This window comes from Papaver somniferum, chromosome 6 (assembly GCF_003573695.1).
Source record: "Papaver somniferum cultivar HN1 chromosome 6, ASM357369v1, whole genome shotgun sequence".
In the NCBI taxonomy this organism is placed as follows: Eukaryota; Viridiplantae; Streptophyta; class Magnoliopsida; order Ranunculales; family Papaveraceae; genus Papaver; species Papaver somniferum.
Genome location: NC_039363.1, coordinates 21,621,513 through 21,638,212, shown reverse-complemented (window position 1 = coordinate 21,638,212; position 16,700 = coordinate 21,621,513). Strand labels below are relative to the sequence as shown.

Here is a 16,700-nt window from a genome sequence, read left to right as displayed (position 1 = left end):
AGTCCAGCTTTTAGACAAGATTATTTCAAAGAAAAGGAGCAAATGGAAAGAATGAATCCAAATACAAAATCCCCTAGTAAGTTTTCTCCTATTAAGCTTGTTCCTGGTAACTTTGCCACTGAAGATGAAGATGGAAAGTTTTATGTGGATGAAGATGAAGATATCTTGGATAATTATGCTTTTGATACGAATATTATGGCTGAAATTTTTTCCAAGAACAAATCGTATAGAGTTGGTAGCAGCAGAAGTAAATTGAAAGGGGTTGGCTATAGATATAGGTAGCTTCTTTTAATTTTCTAGTTTGAGGTTATTGCTTTAGTTATTTCTTAGAAGTTATTTAGACCCCTTTGGTTTATGGGGGTAGGGAGTTTTGTGCTCCAATTTTGTAATTCTTGTAATTACGTTATTTTTATTTTTTTTGTTATAAAAAACTTTGGACTTGACAAAAAAAAACAATCAAATAAATTCATGGACTTAAGTTCAAATGGAAAGCAATAATGTTACACAATTAAAGTTAAAGATAAGTATGATTTTGCTTAACAAATTCTACTGCACTTGTCATTTATGCAAAAGATGGGAATTACCTTCATCTTTCAAGAATGCGGCATAAAAGAACTTGGAAAGTAAGTAAGATTCAACATCTTCACAGAGACGGATTTACAAACTATAAATTCCATTTAGTATATAATTTAGAAGTAAATTAAATTCCTACTGGAACTCCAGTTAATCCCATCTCAAATCACCGTAGTTTGACATTTTTGTGTATGGTTCTAACCGTAGCTTCACCTACTTCTTCTAAGACAGTATCTTTAACTCCATGACTTTGAAACATTATATCCTGGTTGTTTATTGAGTTCATGTCCATAACCTCTTATTCTTGTTCCACGTAAAATATCATACAAGCAATGGAGAATGTCAACTTACTAAGTTCCTAACATACATATAACTGGTCGTGTCATCTTTTTTTTCCAGTTGATATTGGGTTAGTATTGTTACATCTAATCATAGATGCTTTTAAAAAGCAGTAAGTATTAGATCTAGAAACACTAACCCAAATCAGTTAGATTTCGTAATTATTGTTGTGTCAGAAGCCACCACTCCATCTGCTTCCGCCATTTTGCCTTTCAGTAGGATGCCTATAGAGTTTACATGAACCAAATAGTCAACCAAATAAATCATTTGTTGTTTATAATTATGTACTTCAACTTCCAAAAATACAAAAAGAAAAAAAAAACGTCAACATTTTAGTGTAATAAATTTTGTATATTCTGGGGACATCTCCAAGGATAATCAACTGGGAATTAGGCTAAACAAACCCAAATAGGGAGTTTATTATATGATAAGAACATGAACCACAAAGTACATGAATAAAATTCTATGAACCAAATACTCATTTACCAATCAAATACAGTAAAGTTTCTTACTATAAAAGAGAGCTCGATAAGCAGATATACCTTGCGAAAAGGGATGCCACTAATACTGGTTCCTTCCCACCATTGTATCATTTCTTTGGCAAGCTCAAGCTGAGCTTGTTCACTCAATTTTTAAAAATAGTTACGTTAAAATAAACATTGACCCTTAAATGCTCATGAACAACCCAATACCGGCAACAATGTCACGATAGATAAACAAATTAAACCGAATTCATTGATGTAATTGAAAGCATTTACCCTGTAGAAATGTAAGGACTGTTCATTGTGAGTCCATCTAAAAGATTCATTTCTCATAAGAACTATCTTAATTAAGCTACTTGATGACAAATATAATATTATTTCCACTTAACAAATCATGCCACCTAACACAAACCACATACGAAAACTATTCGCCAAATAAAAAGAGTGATATTTGTCTACATATGAATAGGGAAACATATAACCCACAATCCAAAACTAAAATAACATTTAAGAATTTTGTATTATCGACAATGAAACTTAGAAATTGGAGTTGATATTGTGCGTAGTACGTCCACATTAACATCTGAATGAGATTTGTTAACCTTATTGCACCTTGTCACCATGTGCTATTTAGCAACCATTTCAGGACCCACTTACATATGAAAATGCTTCAAGCACATCACTATAATTGCACAGCTAGTCTGGTCTATTAACTTTAACGTAGTTAAGAAAAAAAAAATAAAGCATCGACAAATCTAGCTTCAAAACATGGTAGGAAAAAGAAAGGAATACCTACCTCCTTGTGTAGCAGAAGTTTTCATTAATGTACCAAACACATCCACCAAAGTTGAGCCAAAGTAGTTTGACTACAGTTCTGGGAGAAATGTGACCTATTAATTATAAATTTCAAGTACAACAGTGGTTCAGTTCCGCATCCGAATCAGACAACAATAATACATCCATGGAAATACATGCAGTTACCGGAACATAGAGACATCACACAATCCATAGAAAAGAACACTAACTGTGTCAAGTTCTTCCATATAAAAAAGGATATGTTAAAGCATGAATAACAAAAAAAAGAAAAACTTTCAATATATATATACCTGTTCGATGAAGTTTATCTGTCGCTAATAAAAAACTCCATCTCAAATGTCTCTTTATACCTGTTAGTAAAACAGGATATAGTGCGGTTGGCAACTTTGAAAATTCACGGATATTTTGATACGCTAGAGCTAGCAACAGTGACAAAGGAAAATGTCACCAGCAACCTACATAAATAACTTCGATATTTATATAATACCACCTATTATCGTGAAGTAAAAGAGTAAATCTTACTGGAAAGTGTTTTTCGCTCATTTGATCATCTTCTTCTATTTCCTTAAGAATTTCCCCTGGTATCCCGTGAAGCTATCATCTGCGCTTCTCTCTTATAACACTCTTCTACTTCCATCTCTCTACAATTTTGTGCTTACCTTTCTCTTGGAACACTGTTTCTTATACTACAATTGTGTAAAAGTACTTTGCAACATCAAAAATTCCATTAGCATTATTCGGACTCTCCAAAAACTGTATTCATTTTTGCTCACCTAACAAAACAAACAACATACATTCAACCAAAGTTAAGACATAGATAATTAATAGCATCAAGTGATTGCAAGCAGTACCAATTTGGTGTATGCCATAACATCAATAGCTTTCTATATTATGGGTAGATGCAAATAATTTCCAGAATTCATCTGCATCAATTCGCGTAATAGTAAAATTTATATTGAATAATAATGTCCAGATGATGTATCTTAAAGTAGTACTTACATGAAGATCAATCATAAGAACATAAACATTGAATCCCTCGAGAAAAGAACCTTGGATCATTATTAGTGCTCCATGGGGCATGATGAACTTCATTTCATTTCTGCGAAATGTGACGCCAAAAAAATATCTTAAGAATCAACTACATCATAAGTGACACTTTTATATTCTCGATATTCAACGAAGTTCTTAAGAAAAAATAGTGTCATAAGTAACAGTAGCCTGCAATTCATGGAGCTCGTATGATGTTTGGGGACTTTTGGCATACACTATTGAAATTTGAATAAGAAAGGAAAATAGGCACAATCCGGAACACATTATTACCTATGTGATGCCAGACTTTACCTCAGATGATTTACATTACCCTCTCATCATTGTCCTGTCGAACAACATCAAATGAAAATACATTGACACTATAAAAATATCAAGTACCTTCAATAACTGGAAAAAATTTGAGTAGAATATAAGCCACTCACAACCTTTACCTGGCATATTCCATTGGTTTCCATGCTCTTATTTCCCCTTCCATATCTCATTGAAGACAACCTATAAGATAAAACGAAAACAGGAGCAGATAAACTATCATGAGAAGATAAATTATATAATGAAAAAGCATAAACAACAACGATCAAAGCACATTATAGTGACCATGGTTGAGATTTGAGAACAACATATCCCCTGAACATGGGAAACATTAACAAACGCCGCTGACAAATGAACATTTCAACTTAACCACATTATAAAAAAAACCCATCTATTCTATGGTGGTGGGTTACAGTTAAAACTCAATAAATACAAAGGGATTCACCCAACTAAATTTAAAGAACTATAAAATTAAGGCTTTCGTGCAGTGATTAGCACCAACCGTTGAATTTGCCTTAACAGCTGGTGTAACATAATAATGAAGAGAATTTATCTTGTTTAACGCCTATATCACTTTTATCTAGTTTACTCACTGTTCATAAGAATCGGTGGTGACGGCATCGCAAAGAGGAGAATAGGGTAGGGGTTAAGTAGGTTTTATAAGTTGGGTATTTTTTTTGAACTCGTGATCCAAGAATTAACGGAAATATAACAGTTCCAGAATCAGTCTCTGAAACATCTAAACACACAAAGAAAAGGCACCAAATATGTATATTGAAACTTAATACAATCAGATCTTACTTATAGAATGCTCAAAGAATACCGTCTAGAAACCAATATTGTTAGAACAATTATACCCCGTATAAGCATCGGGAAACTCCTTTTTTTCCTATGCATGTTCCTGAAAAGAAAACAAAGAAGAAAGCTAAAAAGATTACAAATCAGGTTTGGATGTTGTAGGAAAAACCAAAGAAGAAGAAGGAGAATAGGGAGGCAGCAAAAGAAACGAAGGACAATAGGCAGAGGGAAATCGGTAGAAGAATAAGAGATTAGGGTTTTACTTTCGAGCTCACGAATTAGGGTATCAGTTTGGTTGTGCGAGTAAGTTTGGCGAGTAGATTTGATATCTGGATGTTACGGAAAAGATCTCGATACCCTCGATTTCTATTGGTCGGGGGCCGGAAACTCTATAATTCAAGCTTTTGGCGTAATTTTTAATGTGAAGCCAACAATTTGTACAAAAATTATATATATAATGGTGTTGATATCTACCGGTCATATATGTGTATCTCTTGTTTAGAAGATTAAAACGAGCCAAAAAAATACTTAATTCAGATATCGTATGCAAAAGTTATGGCTAAAACAGTTTTGAGTTTTGGATTCATGGTAGTACCGGTCATATACTATCTTAGGAGTCAAGGTATAACCGGTCATAACCTATTCCATACGAAGGAGTGTAAAACTGTTTTGCTCACAACTTCTTCGTCCGAAATCGGAACGACCTCATTCTTTTTGCGTTGTTTTAGTAATTTCACAGGTAATTGCAATACTTGATGTTCTGTTGAATATTTATGGTGTATGGAATTTGAGTTTATGAGATAAACCACTGCGTTTCAGTCTCATATATTGGCTCACTTTCTTATGGTTAGTGACTTTTGAGCATAGACGATCTTTGGATCATATCTTCATGATTGTTATATCAACACCATAAGAAAGTTTCTATGGTGTAGCTCATATGTAAGTCACACATACTAATGTTTTTTTATATTCTATAAACTAAATATTTGGTATACATATGAGTACTCTAGATATATGAGATAAATGTTGGTTTTCATTAACTTTATGTTTTGGTCTCATATTGCTGACCCCTAATGGTTTGTGTGGCTTTTTTATTTAGCGAGATTATGTTATAACCTTTTTTAGTTAGGCTTTATCAGAGGATCATAAGGTGATACGATTAAAATTCATGTGTGAAAAGTCACAATGATATTTATATCAATTTATGTTTACATAAGTTGTGTTTAGCGTAACATATGAGTTTTTGAGTTAAAACTTTTTCTATTGACACGCAATGGTTAAAACCGATTCAACCTTTCTCTGGTAAAGGTTGCTCTTGTTGTTGTTCTTTTGTTCTTGCGAGAGAATAACAGCAAGCAGGGGGGAGTTCTTATTGAAATGGTTCTTAATTGATATATCTTTCTGGAGAGACGTGGCTGCGGAAATTGAGGTAAAGATTCTTATTTGTTTGTTAATCGTTTTTCCTGCTTAAGAAAAGCTTTATTTTATTGCAAATATTTTGCTTCCGCTCAACAAAATTTCGGTACAATAGATATGTTACATTATGATGTATGGGTTGATTATTGTGATTCAATTATTTTCCGGTTAAGAAAAACTGTGTCAATTCTATTGACTTAATGATTTGTTATCTTCTTTATTGTTTGGTATCAAGTGTTTTTTCTTAACGAAATTCGGTATAATTATTGTGCTTACATTGGATTACCTTTGTTTCAATTTATTCCGGTTGAGAAAAAATATGACAATTCAATGATTTGATTTGTATATATTGTTTTTGCTTAACCAAATTACGCGTTCATTTTTTTAATCCATTTGGTCCCGGATAAGAGAAAGTAAGTTAATTTTGATCTTAGTTAGACTTGTCGAATGTAGGATTCGGTTATTCAAGTCTAATCGAAGTCGTTGACAAGAAAAACTAGTTAACTAACCTAGTGTTTATCTTGTCTAAAAGGGAGGTCTAGGTTATTTTATGAAATAATTTGAGCCTGATAAGAGAAATAGAGTTAATTATGATCTTTATTTGTGTCTTATCGAAACAAGTGATTGTACATAAATAATAGGTTTGTTAAGAACTAAGTTATCTTATTTGATTTATCAGACCATAGGAAAATCTCTTCGGGTAATTGTTTCCTTGATAACATACTAAAACAAGATTACTTTTGTAGTTTCGGTTTCAGTATTGGTTATCTATAATGGTATGTGAAACCTTCTTGCTTACTCTCGTAGGTTGTACAGGTCTTATGGATTTGTAAGATCCTTTCAGTTTGGTCTTTTGTTTATTCGTTCCTTTGTAATTTTTGTGACAAAAAAGGGGAGAAATATATGGAGTAAAACAAGTGATTTATGACCAGTAGGAAAGCATATATGTGCTTAAACGTTATATCTAATGAAAGAGTAAAGCATAGACTAAGGGGGAGAAACATATCATCATGCTATGTAGTATTTCATACTACAAAGGGGGAGTAACTAAGATGTTCATATTGAATATTTTCCTAGCTTTCCTTTAGGGGGAGTAAAGCTTTTATTATTCAAATGTCAACAACGACATTTATTTTTGAATATATGCAGGTTATTTTGCTGTTGAAACTTGGAATCAAGCGTATGAAGAATTAGTTATTTTGTAATTCGTTTATCTTCATATGTAGTAGAGCTTTGTCACTAAAATTGACAAAGGGAGGGATTGTTATAGCTCGGTTGAACCCACCAAGCGTTGGTATGTCAAGTTTGGTTGTCATATTTTAGTATCAAAACTCATCTAGAGTCGCTTGATTAATTACTAGAGTCAATTTTGTTTAGGGTAGACTAAAAAGTATAGGAATGTTGAGACTTACAAGTATTACTCTGAAGACCTGAATAACGTGAAGAAGTAACGACTGCAACTAAGACATATTAACCCTTGAGGTTAGTAATAGTAACTTGACTTGTTTCCATTCCTAACATATCTTTCAAGTCATATTATATTAAAAACATAACATGGGAAGCTATATATATAATACTCTAGTGATTAGACTTGGTCATATCATTATGATCAAAGTGTCAAGGAATTATATTGAATTACAAAGTATAGCGTTTATCTTTTGAATTTCAAAAATACGACATCAACACAATCTATGTATTTAGTTACTTGATTATGTGTGGGATATAGGTGTGATTTCATCCTAGGAAACTATGTATTATTGCATTGGTTTAAGGAAGTATATATATGAACTTGTTTCATAATCGAAAGGGAAATCATAAGTATTGGTCTGGTTCTTATGAAATATCATTCGAATGACCAGTGCAAGATAACAAGGTAGAAACGATCTTGACTTATGTTGAGAATCAAGGTATAACCGATCATAGCCTATATTGTGTGACACAGTGTAACCGGTCCTAACTAGTTTTGACCGATCACAACCCACATTGGGAAGCAAGGTGTAACCGATCACAACCCATATTGGGAAGCAAGATGTAAACGGTCACAAGCTACATTGGGAAGTAAGGTGTAATCGGTCACAAGTTATATCAAGAAGCACGGTGTAATGGTCACAAGCTACATTGATAAGAATGGTATAACTAATCATAAACTATCTTGGGGAGCATGGTGTAACCCGTCACAACTTATATTGGGAGTCATGGTATAACCGGTCTCAAGAGAAAAACCGAGTTTCCAAAGTTCACACATTTATACATGTGTGTGAATTAGGAATTAGGGTTTGCTAAGATAAGAAGCTTCTAGATATCGACATTATTTGAACATATGCATAACTATTATCATTAATTGTTCAAAGATATTCCTTGATGCTCAAGGTGATTCCAAACCGAAATATCGAAAAACATTTAATTATGATTTTCAAGCATGTATGTTTTAATTACCAACAATTAAAGCATATCTTCTGGAAAACGTTTATTAGTTAATTTTCCAAACTAATAATAGAAATTTTCTAAGAGAGATTTCGGAAATATTGGTTGACATTTAGTTGGAAATAGGTAAACCGAAATTAGGTACTTTAATGTATATCTTGAGAATATTTTCGGTTTTGGAATTCCCTTGTTGTCCACACAACCTTGGTCTATAAATACTTGAATTTTCATTTCTTGCAGGCAAACTTCATTCGTGTTGTTTCTGGTGGAGCCGTCTATTCGGAAAGGAAAGTACTCTAATTATGCGAAATCTCTTACGGCCGCTCGTTTAAAAAATTATGTGGGATCAAGAAGCTCTACGAGTACCATTGGTGGGAAACTAACGGTTAAAAACTCGTTTAAAAACTCAAGAGAAAAACCGTTAGTTTTCTATTATTGATTTGATTGACTAACGGTTGTTGAAACTTTGATTGCACCTAGTTTGATTATTCTTAGGAGCATTCTCTTCTGACATAAGGGTCACTCAAACTAGATCAAAGTATTGACGGGATCTTTAGAACTATTTTTAGATCTAAAGACATCTTGTGATAATCCTTTGTTAACAGACTCTATTCTGTGTGTGATTGATCACAGTAGAATTCAAGTTTGTGTTGTGCAAGTTATTAAGAAGGAAATTGAAGATTTGAAGACGAAGAAGATTTTCTCATTAGTTTTCGTATCTTATGAATTTTTGAACACATCTTGATCGGCTGGGATCCGACTAAGATTAGATTTATCTTCGGTAGATCACATACTCGTATTGATCGGCAACTATCATTTGGTGATTATCTACAATTTGATAGTTGTGAATCTAGATCAGAACTTTCGGATTCGGATTGATCATACCCGACAAAGGAGGTTATTATATTAAACGGAAGAGCCTTTGTCGACTACTCAACATATATTTTATAGTACAGATAGTTGAAGTGATTACCAAACAATTTTATTCCTTTACTGTTTGGAATACGATCTAAAGGAGTTGAGTACATAAAGACTTTACTGGGTAAACCAACTTGAGATAGTAACTTTTGTCTTGAGATTCCCGTGTGTGACCAAAAGTTCGAAGACGCAGGGATAATGAGGAGACTAAGTAGCTATGGGTAGTCTACTTGGTCTAAACCATACGAAGTTGAGTTATGTTCTTTGTATAGCGACTTAATTCTGAGAGTATTCAAAACTGGACTAGGTCCCAGGGTTTTTCTGCATTTGTGGTTTCTTCGTTAACAAAACTTGTGTGTAAAAAGACGAGGGTACCTAATTATACCTCAATCTAAAACTTTTCCACCTATAAGTCCTTTCTATGAAAGTGATTGTCTATGGACTGAGTCGAGACAATACAACTAATCGGTTCACACTTCGTGTGATCATCTATGGATACGAGATCGAGAAAATACGACAATAAGATAACTTGCGTGATTGACTATGGATACAAGATCGACACAATACAACAATGAAGTATGTTTACTTGATAAAAATTTCGGACTTAACCAAACACAATAGGATTGCTATCAAGTAAATAGGAATTAACGTTTGTGTATTTTACTTCTAATTATAATAAAAACAATTATAGTTGCGAAATAGAAAAGTAAAATACACAGCAAGATTTTATTAAGATTGAGTCTGATTGTCTAGTTGATTCTCTTAAAAGTATATTGGAGTTTGTTCATACAGATTGCTAAGACAAATATTGGGTGTGGTTGTTAGACCCCCGCTTTTTCAATTGGTATCAGAGAAGGAATACACATTTCAAAACCTTATAAGTCTGTGTTTGTAGAGATCTGACTCTATGGACAGGAATTCTATCTCCATAAACACACCACCAGTCTTCGATGCCTCAAAATACTTATGGTGGAAAATCGCTATGCGTGCTTTTATTCAAGCTCGTGATTTTCAAACATGGGTACGTGTTGTTAATGGCTATGACCCTCTGGTTGATACAGAAGGCAATGTATCTATACGTAAGGATATTGGTAGATATGGTCCAGAAGAAACACTTGCTGCAAAGAAAAATTCTGAAGGCTTAAATGCTATCATACATGCCATTACCCCAGATCTTCAGCATCATGTGACTACGTGCACAAAGTCTAAAGAAGCCTGAGATATCTTAGAAACCGTATTTGAAGGGAATACCAGTGAAAAAGAAGCTAGGCTGCAAAACCTAAATTCTGATTGAGAAAACCTTCGTATGGCAGATGAATAAACATTTGATGAGTTTAATCACAAAGTGTCTGAAATTTTTAATGCATCTTTTGCATTGGGTAAGACTATTCCTGAAAAGGACATTGTGATGAAAATTCCTATATCACTGCCATCCAGATACGATTCTAAGAAGCATTCCATCATTGAAGGAAATAATCTCGCAACGCTTTCCAGAAATACTCTGTTTGGGAAGCTAAAGATCTTTGATCATGAGCATACATCCAAATATGGGAAGGATGTTGTTTTCAAAGCACAAAAGAACACTAAATTACTTGATAAAAGTAAAAGTGTTTGCATCTCTGAAGATGATCTTTCTGAGGCTGATTCATCAGATGGAGATCTTGACAATCAGTCTCGTTGATCAGTAGACAGTTTAGGGATCTTCTTTTGAAGAGAAGTAAACGGTTCTCCAGAGATAAATCCAGGTCATCGGTGAAACCTCATAATCGTGTTCCTCCTAAAAATAGTGATATTGATGAAATTGATGACGAGGATATGCCTCGGTGCTTTATGTGTAAAGGTTTTGGTTATTTTGCAAATGAGTGTCCAAATCGTAAAAAATACACTGGGAACAAAGGTCTAGCTGCAACTCTTGATAAAATGTCTGAGAACTATGATTCTAATGAAGACGAAAAATCAAGTGTTGCGCTTCTTTGTTAAAATATTGATTTTGATAATTGTAGCAATACACATATCAATCTCAATATTCTTTCAGAAAAGAACTCAACCAATCTGGAAGAAAAAATCGACCTTTCCGTTGGAAACTCTCTGTCTAATATTTCAGGTTCCACTATGTGTCTAGCAGCTTGCACATCTCAGGCGCCTGAATTATATCCAAGATTGACGTGCTCGTATTGTTCACTCAATGGTCATGAACTATCAAAGTGTTACAAGTACAAACACAAATTGAGACATGTCAACAAACTTCAACAAAGAGCAAATTGATTAGCAAATAAACTTAAACTTGTTCAAAAGACTACAAAGGTATGTAAGATTTTATCTTCGTCAAAGAAGTTAGTTTCCAAGGATAAGACAAGACCATTTGAAAGAAAGTTATGGTCTAAAAAATATGAGAAACAAGGTTCCATGAATTCCGATCAAAAAGGATGTGATGGACAGATTATTGTTCATCACAGCACAACTTAAATTGTGTTGGTTAGTGCATCTTGTCTCATGTGCCTGATTAAAAGAGACAAGATTTTGCACATCTCAGGTTTTTGAAAAAGAAAAATGGTTTTAAATTTGTTTTCTTTTCTTTTTGAGCTTTGCCTGGTTTTGAAAGATTGGAATTTTTTCATATCTAATTGATATTGGAAAGGTCTTCCATGTTAATCAATAAAAAGAGGGTTAAAATTGACAATTCAGCCTTTTATAGGGTAAGAGTTGTGCGTACATGAATCCTTTGGAGTGTATAAAGGTTCCGTAATCCTACATTCTTTTTTCCTTCCTTGAAACTCTTTTTTAACTTAAGACTGCTTGTTGAAGTGTGATTTCCTCTCACAAATCCGTACGCTTATGGATACTCCAAGCATCATGTCTTCTGATGGAAAAGATGTTAATATGATTGCTAAGCCATCAATCATGAAGGAAAAAGAAAGATCTCTGTTACCTCCAACTTTGAAAAGAAAAAGAAGGAATGTGAGGAATCCAAGAGTTGTTCCTTCAAATTCTCAGAAGTTTTCTGATGTTCTTGAAGAGTTGAAAGAAACGAGAAAGAAGATTCAACAAATAAAGGCTTTTGTGCTTAAGGCTCTTAAGATTCAGAAGGCCCTGGTTCGGCATCAGTCAAGAAGGTTTATTGATATCAACTCCTATCTTCACGAACCTTATGTCCCAATGGTTGTTGACGACAAGGAGTTCGGGGACGATAAAGAATTCTTCAAAGGTCTTAATGTCTAGAAAACTTCTTATGAGAATTTTATTCTTGTATTTTTTAGAAGGATTACTAGGGTTTGGAATAGCCATCATTGTGATTACACATAGTTATGTCCAACGTATTTCATCTTCATTGTTTTTAGATTTATTTATTTAAATTCTAAAGTTGTTTGGAAGATGATTTTTCAGTATTAATCTTTATGGTTTTATATATTGCAATTTTTTATGAGATATGTGTGTTTGTGTCCATGAACTATGATTGTCCCATACATGGTCAAAAGTTAAGTCTTTCATCTGTCGATATGCAAGTATTGATAAAGTATTGAATGAACTTTTGACAAAAACAAAAGATAAGCCTATTGTATGTCATTATGCAAATGTTAATACAGGTTGTGCGCTAGATCATCAATTAGAGTAATCCAACCTTTGGTTGTTGATTGTCATTGATTGATCCTTGGATATTGGTCTTTGGTACCATCCAAGTTATTCTTTGTATTTGATTAGTACTCGCAATTTCTGTTTGAGGAAATCAAAACAAGAGAGAGAGATATAAACTCGTTGATGTACTTTTAATTGATTGAGTCTTGTTGATTCTCTTAAAAGTATATTCGAGTTTGTCCATGCAGATTACTTAGCGAAATATTGGGTGGTGTTGTTAGACCCCCGCTTTTTCAGAAAGTAAATCTTGTTGCTTGAGAAGCTGAGCTTGAACAAGTAAAGAATTTTCAAGAGTACGTTTCAACATCAATACCTCTAATTTAGTTTCAACACAAGTTCGTGCCATCTTGTGAAACTCCTAGTCGTAATTGATCATAAAGTATGAGTGATTCATATTATTGCAAGAGGTCGTTCCGTTTCCATTGAAATTATGGAGTCCGAAAGGATCACATGTCATCTTTTCACAAACCTTTCCGAAACCCTTGTATAAAGTTTTGCATGGTAATACATATTGTACATAATTCTTTGTTCTAGAGGAATAGACAAGAATTTTTCTCTTTTGAGTGACAAAGATTACCGAAACTTTAACTACCAATAGTTTCCAAAAACTTGGTCATCGATTATGGAAATCAAATATTCTCCTTTAATTTGGAAAAACCGAAATTTTATCAATATTAAAGTTTTTAAGAAAGTGCCTTTCTGTGAATATTTCCATAAATCTTTCAAGTTTTTTAAACTATTGTGAAATATATGATGTGTTTTCAAAGTTGTTGTAATAAAAAGGTTCGTTGAATAAAAAGTGTTGTGAGAATTATGGAGAGACTGGGGCCAATTCTATAGTGATACTAATTATAATCATGCAATTTCACATGTTCAAATTGATTCTCAACTATTGCAAAAGTAGATTTTTAGAAACAACAAATGTTAATCCAAAGCATGAGACATCAAAACCCTAGGCTAAGCATGTTCCATCAAAAGAAAATACAATTGTTTAACAAAAACCATAAAATCTATTTTCAATCTAGGAAAATAATCATAAATAAAAATTGCACAAATTAAATAATTAAGAATTACCACTTTTTCATTGGAAAGATAGCATCCTCCGTCGCCCCAAGGATTGGGTTTATCTCATCATTGTGGAAACGCGCTCAAAAGTTGATTTCATTGCTCAAAGTGTTTACAAATGATGAATTGGAGAAAAACTATTAAAAATCGGGTGTTTGCAACGTTTTTAATTGTTGCAAAACACTGTTACATAAAACGATAAAAGCCAACTGTCGCTGTTCAGCTTCTATGACCCCCGCCTCTGTGTCGTTATCACTGTTGATAAACGACTGTCTTCGTGAGTCTGTTCTTCGTGTTCTTCAGTTCTGCAGCAACAGAAATGGTGTTCTCTGCAACTCGATTTTTCAGCTCTGTGATGCTCTGTAACTCTCCCAAACTCTCTATCCACCTTCCTGTAGCTCGACCCCTCCTATTTATATACCACCAGAGTCCCACAATCTCGAGTAAATGTCCCCAAATCTTGCATTGAAGTCTCGGAGATTTTATTCTCCTTTTCTTTCCTTTCATGCTTGTAGCTGTTAAAATCTCTCTTCATCAAAAATACCGAATCCCCAATGAATATACTTCCCTAACTGCATGTATCTTCCACAATAACTCTGTATAATTCTCTCTTCAATTCTGTGCAGATACGAGAATATTTCCTTCTCTGTTTCATGAAATCACGAGATTCTTTCTCTGCACGCGTATCTTGTAGTGATATTCCAACCAAACATGCTGAATACTCATAACATATTGAGTCAAACTCGAGTCGCCTCATGTATTCCTCCAAAAATATAACCATAACTCCGAGATATCCTCAAGCTCCCTGTTTTGGTTCAAACACAGGAAATCTTCCTTCTTTAGCGATTCTACCAAACATACGTTCCTTGTTTAGATAGAACAGGGTCAAACCAATCAAATACCACGATTAAATCTCCCTAAAACACTCCACAGACCAAATCCAGGAGTACGCAGAAGAGAAGATATTTTCCCGCCAAATTTATGTTCACGACCATGAAGAAGGGGTGCCTCTAGCGAAGTCTGGAGTGCCTTTAGTACGTGGGTGGAAATAGTAGCCAGGGGTGCAAATAGATGTGGGTGCCCCTTAGTAATTAAGGTACCTCTTACCAAAGTGAAGGTCCGAATAGCGGGCGTCCTCCGGGGTGCAAATAACATTTTTTTTCGAGCCAATTCTCCACAATATTTATTTTCCAAAAATACCTAAAAATACATAAAAAAACAATATTAGTACAAAAATCGAGTTCCAACAATATAGACATTGAGGACAATTTAGACACAAAAATGTGTCTATTAAATACCCCCAAACTTATTATTTGCTAGTCCTCGAGCAAATCTAATCTAGAAAATAAAAATGACTACACTTAGCACGTGCAGCAAGCCGTTAAACCGCTAGGTGACCCTAGCGGCGGAGTGTTGTCTCCGGAGGGTTTACCAAAGGTGTACCCACAAAACCATTACTCCAGACCCTAGCTATCTATGCAGAACCTTGGAAGGCACTAAAGAATCTCCTTGGTTGGCATACAAACATTGACTATAGGAGGAAGTGCCCTGATGCGAATTTCCAATTGTTGTACACGAGTTTGCACTAAACATACTATAATTCATATATAAGTGACAGAGCTCTACTCAGATAGTTTCCAGACATCATAACTGGAGTCAACCAATCACATGGAAAGATTAAGAAGATGAATAAAGAGATGGTTAAAAGTGAATGGTGTTTCCCATATCTGTCTGAAGGCCTCTGCCAAGGTGAACCTATCCTAATGGACTGAGATACCGGTCTGACTAATATCAACACATCTGGCATATACAAGGGGATCGATGGTCGATAAACCTAACTCTAGGTCAACACAACTGGCATATACAAGGGGACCGGTGGTCGATAAACCTAACTCTAGGTCAACACAACTGGCATATACAAGGGAACCAGTGGTCGAATTTATTGAATTTATTCCGGTTGGTCTGATGGTCTGGTCTCTCTTTTTTTTTGTGGTGGTATCTCAATCACTCTATTCCACCCTAGCAAAGGTAACAACTTGAATCGTGTGCCCCACCGAATCACTTAAAAAATAAAAACAGAAGGATTAGGATTCAACGAGATATGGCGAAACTACAATGTTTTTTTTTAATTCTAACACCTGATCTATGTGCTTTTATGAATAGACTCTTTAGATGTTTCCATCTAATCAGATTGGTTCCTCAACTCCTACAACCAAGATGTTCCCATCCACTTAGATTGGTTAGTGCCAACCTTAATAAGCATAAATTTCTAGGCTCTGGAGTTTATTTGTTGCAGCTAAGAGCTAAAAAAAAGTTTCTTCCCCACCCCCAAACTTAAATCTAACATTGTCCTCAATGTTCTAAAGATGAAATGAACAATAAGAAACTGTTACCACTTGATGGATGGAAAAAGAAATAAGGAAGGATATTACCGTAAGCATGAGTACCTCTCAGGAAATGCTAAATTTAAAGTCTTTTGCTAGACATCAAATACCTCAAAAAGGATTTTCACTTTCCAAAGTCATATATCAACAGTCGAAACAATTGTGGGTCCATAAGACCAAATAAAGCTGACACCAGTATGAGACAACTGCACTGATTCAGAAAAATGAAAAGAAGGAGCACGTTCGCATCTAAGGTTTCTGTCAAGACAACTGGGTTTATCTACGGCGCGTAATTGAATTTCATATGTGTGTCTCGATAAATAGATTCATCCGAAAAACGGGTCTCTAATACCTGGGTTACCTCCTGGACAGTATCAGGAGGATCGGGTTACGGAGTCTGAAAAGACTCAAGTAATATCTCAGATGTACAAGGCTCGAGTCCCAAGTTAGGGACTCTAATTAGGGATATGATACAATCACAAGAACCATCACT

At 34.4% G+C, this 16,700-nt stretch overlaps 1 long non-coding RNA gene across 4 annotated transcripts; it reads right to left on the bottom strand.

The window, feature by feature from the left end:
* Positions 1-487: 487 nt before the first annotated feature.
* LOC113287159 lies at positions 488-4,770 on the bottom strand. Of its 4 annotated transcripts, XR_003329768.1 has the most exons (10): positions 4,631-4,770; positions 4,371-4,470; positions 3,692-3,752; positions 3,531-3,585; positions 3,210-3,309; positions 2,733-2,983; positions 2,501-2,560; positions 2,191-2,284; positions 1,455-1,671; positions 488-1,136 (listed from the first exon to the last, which is right to left on the bottom strand). It is a non-coding gene; the product is annotated as an uncharacterized LOC113287159 (long non-coding RNA). The 4 variants fall into 4 exon arrangements; XR_003329766.1 differs by having other exon boundaries at positions 1,455-2,284; XR_003329767.1 differs by having other exon boundaries at positions 1,455-2,284; positions 4,393-4,470.
* Between the last annotated feature and the right edge of the window lie 11,930 nt (positions 4,771-16,700).